Below are 10,906 nucleotides of genomic sequence, written 5' to 3' on the forward strand. Positions count from 1 at the left end.
GACATGGTCAGTGACATCACTCATGACATCACTGATGACATCTCAAATGACATCACTGATGACATCACTGATGACATCATCCAGTGAATGTGGGTTTTTCTGAAAATTAAATATGTTTTATATATGTATATCTCACGGTCAATGGAAGAATAAATGGGTATATAAGTGTCTAAATGGATGATTTGTTTTTGAAAAATTGATTGTTTAACTGACTGATTAAGTGTATCATAGTGAATACATGTTTTAGTGAGTAATGTTTAAATATGTATATATCTGTATCAGTCTCTCACTTTGTGTATAAGTGGCTGCATGGGTTGGTGAGTAGATACATGGGTGTCTATATAGGTTATTAGTTGGTTTTTTGAGTATCAGTCTGAGTGTCTGCATGGTTCGGTGGGGGGTATTACGTAGTGCATAGGTGTATGAATGAGTGACTCACTGTTTGTATGTGTTGAACACAGCATGTGTGCAGGACTGTATGGGTGGATGAGTGTGTGCATGGATGTGTTATTGAGTGAATGACTGTCTCAATAGTGTCTTTTTGAGTAACTACATATGTTTTAAACTAGTATATGTGACTATTGGTGTATATATGTGAGTATATGTGAGAGTGAGAGATTGAAAGAGTTCTTGTATGAATAAGTATGTGTTTCTATAAGTGATTGTTTAAAAGACTAAGTATGTGTAAGTTTCCGTAGAAGTAAGTGTGGTGGTGTGTGTATAACTGTATATGCAAGTAAATGTATGTTTGATTCTTTGTTAGCATGAGTGACTATGTGTGTGAGTAACTCTATGGATGAGTGGCATTGTGTAACAGGATGTATAGGTGTATGAGTACATATGATGAGTGAGTACATGTATGAGTGACTGAATTGGACTGTTGGTGAATGAGTGGATGTGTATGTGGATCTTAGAATTACTGAAAAGGTTGTTTTAACTGGTATTGGTATGTCCATTGTTTTGAACATTGTAGTTTCTATTTTTGAATGTGTGTGTCAAAGGTTATATTAGGGGAAGAGGAGGTCTGCCACTCTATCACAAGGATGATGTCATCAGTGATGTCATCAGTGATGTCATTTGAGATGTCATCAGTGATGTCATGAGTGATGTCACTGACCATGTCATGAGTGATGTAATATGTGACGTCATCAGCAGTGCATTGAGGGCGCGCGAGTTATAGTTAGCTGAACTAACTATACTGGGGCAATTTCATTGGTTTTTTACGAGTAAAATGTCCAGCTAACTATAACATGTGTGAAACCTATGGTTTTTTCACTGAATTTCTAAGGTTTTTTAAATGCTAATTCCTAACTATAACGTGTGTGAAACCTATGGTTTTTTCACTGAATTTCAAAGGTTTTTTAAATGCTAATTCCTAACTATAACGTGTGTGAAACCCATGGTTTTTTCAGTGAATATATATATATATATATATAGAAACAGTCCCTCTCTGCTCTTCACTTCAGCAGAAGAATGAAGGTACAGACCTCTCTCCTCCGTAGGAAGTAACAAAATCCCACAACAGCAAGAGTGGGTGAAGCAGGTATTTATTTCTCCCAAATAGATCGTTGTCAATAAATCACAGGACCAGTGTCCTCCATAATCACAGGACCAGTGTCCTCCATGACGCGTTTTGCTCCACGCAGGGAGCTTGATCACATGATGCATCGCATTTTGATGACGAAATAAATAGAGAGACAACACCAAATTTCAGTGAAAATGGAAAACAGACTAAGACTATCAACGGAAAGGGTCTCAAAACATCTGAAAAAAACCGAAAAGTGGAAGGAATACCTGTCAGATGCAAAAAGGTAAATGATAATGGTGATGTGGGTTGAATAATGTCAAAAAAATATATAAATAGGTAAAACATGGGCGGTCGTCAAAATTGATACATAGTGCATATAATCCGCCTCAATAAGTACCTAAATGTAAAAATTTCGACAAATCAAGGACAAGTGTCCATTCAAAAATGCCCACAACAAACTCATAAACAAAACATATCATTTTTTATACCCAACTTTGGACATTAAAAGATTGAGACCAAGAACCAACTAAGAGGTAAAACAATTTAGAGAGGTAGCTGAATATAACTATACATATAACAAAGCATGAGGACACTTACGACCATCCCAATATTATGTTAGGACAGGCAAGTATCACACTCAAATGTACATATAAAATTAGACTAAAAAACTGATATTGTCACCAATTAAAAATCATCAAAAAGTCAAAAAGACAATAAATAAAACAATTGGTGACAAAACAAAGCCTACACAAAAAAATTCAACAATATCAGTGCAACAATGGAAACTGCCGGACTTCATAAATAGCTAAAATCTCATGGTAGAAAAATGTCTAAAAAAAAATATATTTTATATTTGTTAAATGACCTCTATGCATAAAAAAATATATACCCCTATAATAAATAGTCTGTAAAAAGTCTAAAAACTAAGGTGCTGGTAAACGAACAGTGCAAAATATTGCTATACAATACAAAAGATTATAAAAGCAATAGCAGCAAGTCAATGAGAGGAAACATGTCAAAAATAGATTTCAAATGTACAGTAAAACATGACAGACAATGAATCTAAACATTGAAAATGAGTGAAATACAGCAATTATAAAAAGTTGTGCAGATCTTCATTCATGTTAAGACCATTGGGAACTCTTGTATCGAGAGCAAGAATAAAATGGGACTCTCGTTGTCTCAATAACTTGTCACGATTGCCACCCCGTCCGGGGTTGGCAACTGACCCAATGACCGTGAATTCCAGATCCTTTAATTTATTCTCATGGATGGATTTGAAGTGCCTAGCAACTGGGTAATTATGATCAGAATTGACGATAGCTCTTACATGTTGGAGAATACGCTTATGCACAGGAAGTTTGGTGCTGCCTATATATTCTAAATTACAAGTGCATTATAGTTTGTAAATGGCATATTCCGTACGGCAGGTTAAATACCCTTGGATAGCTATCTCAATGTCACTGAAAGCTGTTTTGTAGTGTGTACTGTTGGTTGCAAAGGTGCACGCTCGGCAAGAATTGCATTTAAAGAAGCCCGTCCTGGTTAGCCAAGTGCTTTTGGTACTGGGTGCAAGCATAGGTCTCACAAGGGCATCTCTCATTGAAGGAGCCTTTCTAAAAGTGATGGATGGGAGACTAGGAAGAATAGGGCCAAGAATGTTGTCTGTTAGGACGATAGGCCATTCTGAATAGATAATCTTGCGGATGGCATTTTCTTGAGTACAAAACATAGTAATCAAACGTATTGGTTGTACCAAAGGTTCTGAAACCACAATTATATTTTTAGTACTAGGCTGCAGTAGATTAGCTCTTGGTTTACTGTTGGCCTTGTTAAGGGCGAAGGTCAAAAGATGAGCTTTATAACCCCTCTCCAAGAATCTACTAAAAGCTGCCTTCTGACATTCAGTTGAGACCAATTCGGAACTGCAAATTCTTCGAATGCGGATGAACTCGCCATAAGGTATGCTGTTAATTAAATGGCGAGGATGCGCACTAGTGGCATGGAGAATAGAATTCCCCGCAGTGATTTTTCTATGTAACTTAGTACAGAGTCTGTCATTATCTATATACACCAGGACATCTAGAAATTCAACAGAGGAGCTGTCAATGGAAACAGTAAATTTAAGATTTAAATCATTCACATTGATGTCTTTAACAAAAATCATAGCATCTTCCTCAGAACCTTTCCAAACCAAAAATATGTCGTCGATGTAACGCCAATAATGGACTACATGACTCCACCAACGCTTGTGAGTGACCATGAGGACATTGCTCTCCCACCATCCCACATGGAGACATGAGTAGCTGGGGGAGAAGCAAGCCCCCATGGCCACCCCGCGCACTTGACGGAAATAGTCATTCTGAAAAAGAAAAAAGTTTGTGGATAGACATAATTCAATCATCTCTAGAAGCATAGTGTTATGCTCTAACATGTTGATATCCCTGTTTTCCAAAAAGTATTTTGTAGCATTCATGCCTTGTTTATGATCAATACTTGTATAAAGGGATTCAATATCCATCACTACCAATAGGTAATCAGAACATCATGTGATATCCTTAACCTTATTCAAAAAATCAGTAGTATCTTTGATAAAGGATGGCAACGAAGTCATATGGGGCTGCAGAAAAAAGTCAACATATTTAGATAAGTTCTCATTCATACTGCCCTGTGCAGAAATTATGGGGCGACCAGGGACAGGAATCTTATTCTTATGGACCTTTGGTAAAAAATACAACATGGGAGTGATCGGATGGTCAATACACAGAAAGTTCATTTCATCTTTTGACAAAAGACCAATTCTCTTCCAATGGAGGATTTTCTTACGAGTTGTATCTTCTGCTGACTTCATTTCAAATTTAGACGAATGTCTATAACAAGAGGTATCCGAGAGATGTCGCTCAGCATCTGCTAAATAATCAGAACAAGACCATAGTACTGTATTGCCTCCCTTATCAGACTTCTTGATGACAAGATTGTGGTTGCACTGCAATTTGGAAATCAGAGCATGGTATTTTCTATTGCAATAGTCATTCTTTCGTGATTGGAAAGGTATCTTCCTATTCAATGCCTTGAGCTCAGTAATCACACGGTCACTGAAGACATCGACAGCGTCTTTAGGCATGAGAGGAAGAAACGTGGAGGTGGGACGAAAAGGACTGGAAGCTGTCTTAAGGCGGATAGTATCAGGAGTGGCCATAGCCGATTCATCACCTTCAATTTCGCTACTCAGATCAATTAATGTCTGTAAATTAAGAATGTCTTTGACCTGTAAAGGTCCCAATGAAGCGATGGTTTTCTTGACAGAACCAGAAGATTTACCTTCGAATGTGTTCAATTGGAAATATTTTTTTAGTTTTATTTTTCTTACAAACTTGAACAAATCGATTCTGGTTTGGTTGTAGGAGAAACGATGTTTGGGACAGAAAGAGAGACCCAAGGACAAGAGCTGCATTTCTGCTGAAGATAATACTGTATAAGTTAGATTAATGACAGTATTCTTAGTAACGCTTGTTATTTCTTCCAGGCTCTTTGCGAATTCCCTCTTGAGAAAGTTTTGGCGGTGCCTGAGCCTCCTCTCCCTCCTGCGTTGGTTAGTTGTTCCCCTTGCGCGAATTGAGGTTTGCAGGGGCGCAAGGCGTACCTCCGGTCCTCGCTCACAAAATTCAGTTCCTCCACTAGAGAAAAACTAGGAATATTAGAAGGTAGTGGCAACGATGTACCAGGTTGACCATCTTCCGAGTCACTATTATTAGTTAGGGACACTACATCTGAATCGCCATCACTAATGTGAGCCTCATTACTGGAGGTTCCTTGTCTGACATGTATGCCTCCACCAGATAATGCTTGTCTTTTGTAATTATCGTATTTGCGTGCGAATGTAAAGATTCTACCAGTGGCGTAGTCATTCTGGTCACGTGCAAACTTGAAGACTTTTCTTTCTTTAATCACATCCTCATGTTTTTTCATTCGTGTATCAATGTCAAGTTTCCCCTTATTGATCGCCTCAGTTTGTCCAGTTGCATCTAGTAACCCGCTAATGCGATCAATTTCCACTAAGAGGGCATTGCGATCAATTTCCGCATATTTAATCAGAATGTTAATCATATTCATTGATGCTTGTAAATTGTTCTCTGCCCATTCTTGTAGCATACTTGGGTTGGGATTTTCAAATGTAGGGGCAATGAGCACACGTAGCCCCCTCGGTACACGATTAGCGTCTCTGTATTTTTCCAATGACTTTTTCTCCCACCATTTAGACAGTTCGCTTTTAAGTAATTTTTCTAGTGTCTTTAATAATGTTTTCACATCATTGGTTGATGCAATATGCTTGGAACTGCTCGGTTCCTTTGTAGATTCAGGTAAATTGAGGAATAGGGCATCCGCCGCTGATTCCCTATCACGGATGGCATCGCTGGAAAACATTTTTAAACTGTGGTAACGTGGGTCCTGCTCCGTTAATTGCAATTGTACTTTTGGAGGAAATTCCGTGACCCGTTGACTCCCTATTCAAGATACCACCAAGCGCGAAGGTCTCCTTACCGGTAGTGAGGAATGCCGCTCCCTCGGTCCTCCGACCACACGGACTCAGCAGGCTCACGTCGTCGGGAGAACAGTCAGCACCACGGTGATATCAGTATCAAAGGGTCAAACAGGGGGCACAGCAGAAGCAAGTCTCTTCCGAGCAATACACAGGATGCGCCAAGACGCAGGAAGCTGTAGAAACGCTGTGCCTCACAAAAACATGCACGGAAGGGTCCGTAAACGCCGGAAACAGCCCGCTCCGGTGAGAATTAGAAATAGAAACAGTCCCTCTCTGCTCTTCACTTCAGCAGAAGAATGAAGGTACGGACCTCTCTCCTCCGTAGGAAGTAACAAAATCCCACAACAGCAAGAGTGGGTGAAGCAGGTATTTATTTCTCCCAAATAGATCGTTGTCAATAAATCACAGGACCAGTGTCCTCCATAATCACAGGACCAGTGTCCTCCATGACGCGTTTCGCTCCACGCAGGGAGCTTGATCACATGATGCATCGCATTTTGATGACGAAATAAATAGAGAGACAACACCAAATTTCAGTGAAAATGGAAAACAGACTAAGACTATCAACGGAAAGGGTCTCAAAACATCTGAAAAAACCGAAAAGTGGAAGGAATACCTGTCAGATGCAAAAAGGTAAATGATAATGGTGATGTGGGTTGAATAATGTCAAAAAAATATATAAATAGGTAAAACATGGGCGGTCGTCAAAATTGATACATATATATATATAAAGCATACCTACCAAGGTATAGTAAAAACCCTGTCCAGCTCGTAGTAACAATATATCCGTCCCAGTTCACAGGTCATAGATCTCAAGCATAGCATCGAGCGTGTCTCTATGTAAGATGGCCAATGCTAAGATTAGAACACAGCAATAAAACACACCTCCCTAGCAGTAAAACATGTCATAGTATGATTGATACTTACTATAAACATTAACTTGCAATGTTAAAACAAGTCTGAGGATTGCAAAAATAATATGTTGGCCAATCGCGTATTGTAAGGATTTCCCAATTAAGGAAGCAAGGGTGTATCGATCAAACCCCACATGGGCACCTACCAAACGAAAAACAAATGGAAAATATATAAGAAAAAAGGCAACATTACTGTTATGCCAAAAGTAAAACAAAATGCAACATAGAAGAAATATCAAAATAAGAGTACCAAACAATCATGAAGCACACATACATGCAAGAATAGGATAATGAATCCCCGTGCATAGGAACCATTTGATCAATAAAGTCAGGCTGGAAAATGACCACATGTCACTAAATGTAACGTAAATTCACCAAAAGTGTAAAAATAAACAAATTAAATGAGAAGGTTACCAAACATAAACAGAGAGCGAAAGAGAGGAGCCCCTTATTCACATGGGCAAGTATGTACTTACGAGAATCAGTACTCACTGGCAGCCTCTGTTTAAGAGTGGTATGACGACAATATCATCCCCATGCTGGATGTGCACTGAACGGCCCCAATAACAAATAAAAAAACATGCAGTGCCAGTAACATAAAGACCATCAGTAAATTCCAAGACCCAAAAGATGGGCTTTAAGAGAGCAAAGCTCACACAGGAAGTCCAACGAAACATAAGTAATACGTATCACCTGAGCACACATGTGGCAATATTCCAATAACAGTGTGCCGTTGTACACAAGAGAAGAGGTGGGGCAAGATGGAAAATGTTCCTGCGTGTCGAATCCGCAATTGACGGCCAAAGGTGTCACCAAAATTACATTTCAGAGTGAGTATAGCATACCAGAAAACTATCATCATCATGTGTGATATATATCCATCTGCCAATGCATCTCACCAAACTATAGAGTGAAGTGGATAAGTGCCTAACAGGAAATAATGTAGTTCATCATCAGAATTATGGCCCAGTTCCACACTTGCAATTTACATATCCAACTCGCTTTGTATCGTCTAAGAGAAAGTTCCCTATCAACACATCTGGGGTTAGTTGGTATATAGTCTATACCATGGAACCAGATATTAACCCCATTGCCATGACAATCTTGCATATGGTAAGTTAGGAGGTATCTCATGTCCCCATTTTTTATGGCACAAGTATGTTCCTGAATTCATCGTTTTAACGTTCCTATGGTACTGCCCACATAGATTTTATTACATGGACAACCAATAATGTATGTGACAAATCTAGTCTTGCAGTTTATGTGTAGTCTGATTTCGTATGTTCTGCCTGCATTGTAGCAGCATGTTTATGGATTGCCTTTTCTCAGAGTACAAATATTTCATTCCCTGCATGTGAAGAATCCTGTAATCGGGTTAGGCAACAAGGTAGAGGGCCTTTGTGTAACCACATAACCAGGAGGACACATCCAGTTCCTGATTGTCCTCCCCCTGCGATACATGACTTTTGGCTTATCAGGAATAACATCCCTAAGGCCTGGTATGTTGATCAAAAGATTCCAATGTCTTCTTAAAATGCCATAGATATAATTTCTGCGTCTATTGTACTGTGTGAAACCACGTACAGAATAAAAAGAAGATTTATACACAAATTGGAAATCTTTCCTTTTAGATTTGTTATTTTTTGTTGATAAATGCTATTTGGTGCACCTTAGTGTGTGTTTATGTTTATATAGTCCTTGTTTATTGGACCACACCTTGGCAGCGGGTGTTGATATTGTGTGCACATTTTAAATATACTTAATGTTTGAATCTTTGGGGATATACAGATAAGGTGGGTTGTTTTGCTAAGGGTCCACTGCTATGTTGATGTTTTAATCATTCAATAAAACAACTTAAAGCCATGGAGTGTTGTTCTTCTAAATGAAAGAGAAACTATGACTGCCAACATGAAGATAACAAGCATTGGAAATGCAATAGGTCTCGCATTTGTTTGAGTTAGAGGTATTGGAACTGTAAATTGCAATGTCTTTTACCTATGTGTTATGGAGTGTATGTATGTGATGTGTAGCGGAATTATGTGGAATGGATTTGAATTGTTAGCTGTGGAATTGTGTGGCGTTGAGTTGTGTGATGTGTAGTGGATTTGTGTAGTGGAATTATGTGGCATGGTGTGCAGTGGAATTATGTGGATAGTAATTATGTTGCATTGCGTGTAACGAATTATGTGGAGTGGGATTGTGTGTTATGGAGTGTAATTACATGGAATTATATTTTGTGTTGTGGAGTGGTATGTAGTGGAGTTTAATTATGTGATGTGCTGTTCAATTTTTGTTGCATGACGTGGAATTCTGTGGTGTCGATTGACTGTATGTGGCGTGTTGTGTAATTGAGTTGTTGAGCTGGATTATTTCGTTTGGTGTTTTAATACTTGGTGTGGAGTGGAAATGTGTGGAGTTTAATCTGCTTATATGTTTTTGTTTTGTTGTATATTTGTGTGCTTGCTATGTGTTATGTTTCTACCTATTTGTTTTACAGGGTTGGTGAGTGCAGTTTAGTAAATTTGAGTAGCTTGTAGTGTTATGAAGTGCTGTGCAGTATAGTGGTGTTGATTTAGGATGAGTGGTATGGTTTGTTATGGATATGCTTGTGTGTTACGTAATATAAGGAATATAGTGTTGTTTAGTTGAAGGTTGTAGTGTTTAATGCAGTAAATAGAGTAGAGTATAGTTTTTGGGTGTATTAGAGCGTTGTTAACTTGTAATAAGCAAAACTCGAGTCTGAAAGCATTCCCAGGGCACTGCAAGTATTTTTGAAGAGCTACGTACCCTTTATTATACCGCTGAATGCCCAATTATAATGTACTCTAGTGTTGAGATGGCAGACACCACTTTCACCTCTGAAGCAAAGTTCTGTGATTCACGTGCACCACAAAGGTGTTAGAAAATTCCCAAATGAGGATACATTAAAGAGCCCATCACATCGCAACAGACAGTATAAAATGTCTCATTCCCACGCTACAGACCATGGTGGGGCTGTCTGTTTGATTTTGAGATGAGTAAATCAAGTGTTTAACAACTCACTATACATTGTAAATAAATATTATCTGCCCTCATGCCATTCTTATAGCTGTGGGTGGCCTAGAATAGCCTAAAGTGTAGGAGTGCAATGGTTAATAACTATGTTGGTGCTGTCACTGGCAGTGCTGGTGGGAGCAATGGGGCTGCAAGCTGCAGTGGCCCCCTGAGAATTTACTTATGTGGCACTTCCTATTTTACAAATTAAGCTGATCCCCAGAAATTTTGGGTCTCACGCTGGTCCTAGCCAATAGTAAATCTTTGCCTCTGTCTGTCTTCGTGTGGGATCATGCGCCCTTTGCTGCGACCACTGATGGATGGACGGCCCTGCTGTCGGCTATCAGAGCAAGGGCTGATCTCCAAATAATTATCAGGCGGGACAGGCACTTACCGTCAGGCACGCCGTGTTGTCTGCGGAGAGCTGGGGCTGGTAATCCTCACAGAGCACCGGGGTACAGATGCGCTGTTCAAGTGGACTTTAAACCCCGCCCTCTTAAAAAATCGAATATCTCTTTCTCGTACCCATATTCCACACATAGTACCTTCACCTACAAGTTTATACACAAATAAAACAAGTACACACGTGTGCTGTTTTTTACATCATATTTGTTAACCCATTTTGTAAATGGGAGAATAAAAAGCTGACATGGCCACAAGAGATCTCAACCTGGGACCTTGCAATTACCCACTGAGTTCCTCAGTATCAGCATTCATTTGTCAGTTATTTTTTTACAATATCTACTGGGCAAGGCTACCAGGTAGTAAAGTGGCTTAGTTGCTTTAGGCACCGAGTGCTGAAATCTGTAAACCGGTAAGATAATAATCGTGGTTAATATGCCTGTTGTGGGGCACTGTGTGCAAATGCATGTTACATGCTTAAACAGT

The sequence above is a fragment of the Triturus cristatus genome, chromosome 10 (assembly GCF_964204655.1).
Source record: "Triturus cristatus chromosome 10, aTriCri1.1, whole genome shotgun sequence".
Taxonomy (NCBI): domain Eukaryota; kingdom Metazoa; phylum Chordata; class Amphibia; order Caudata; family Salamandridae; genus Triturus; species Triturus cristatus.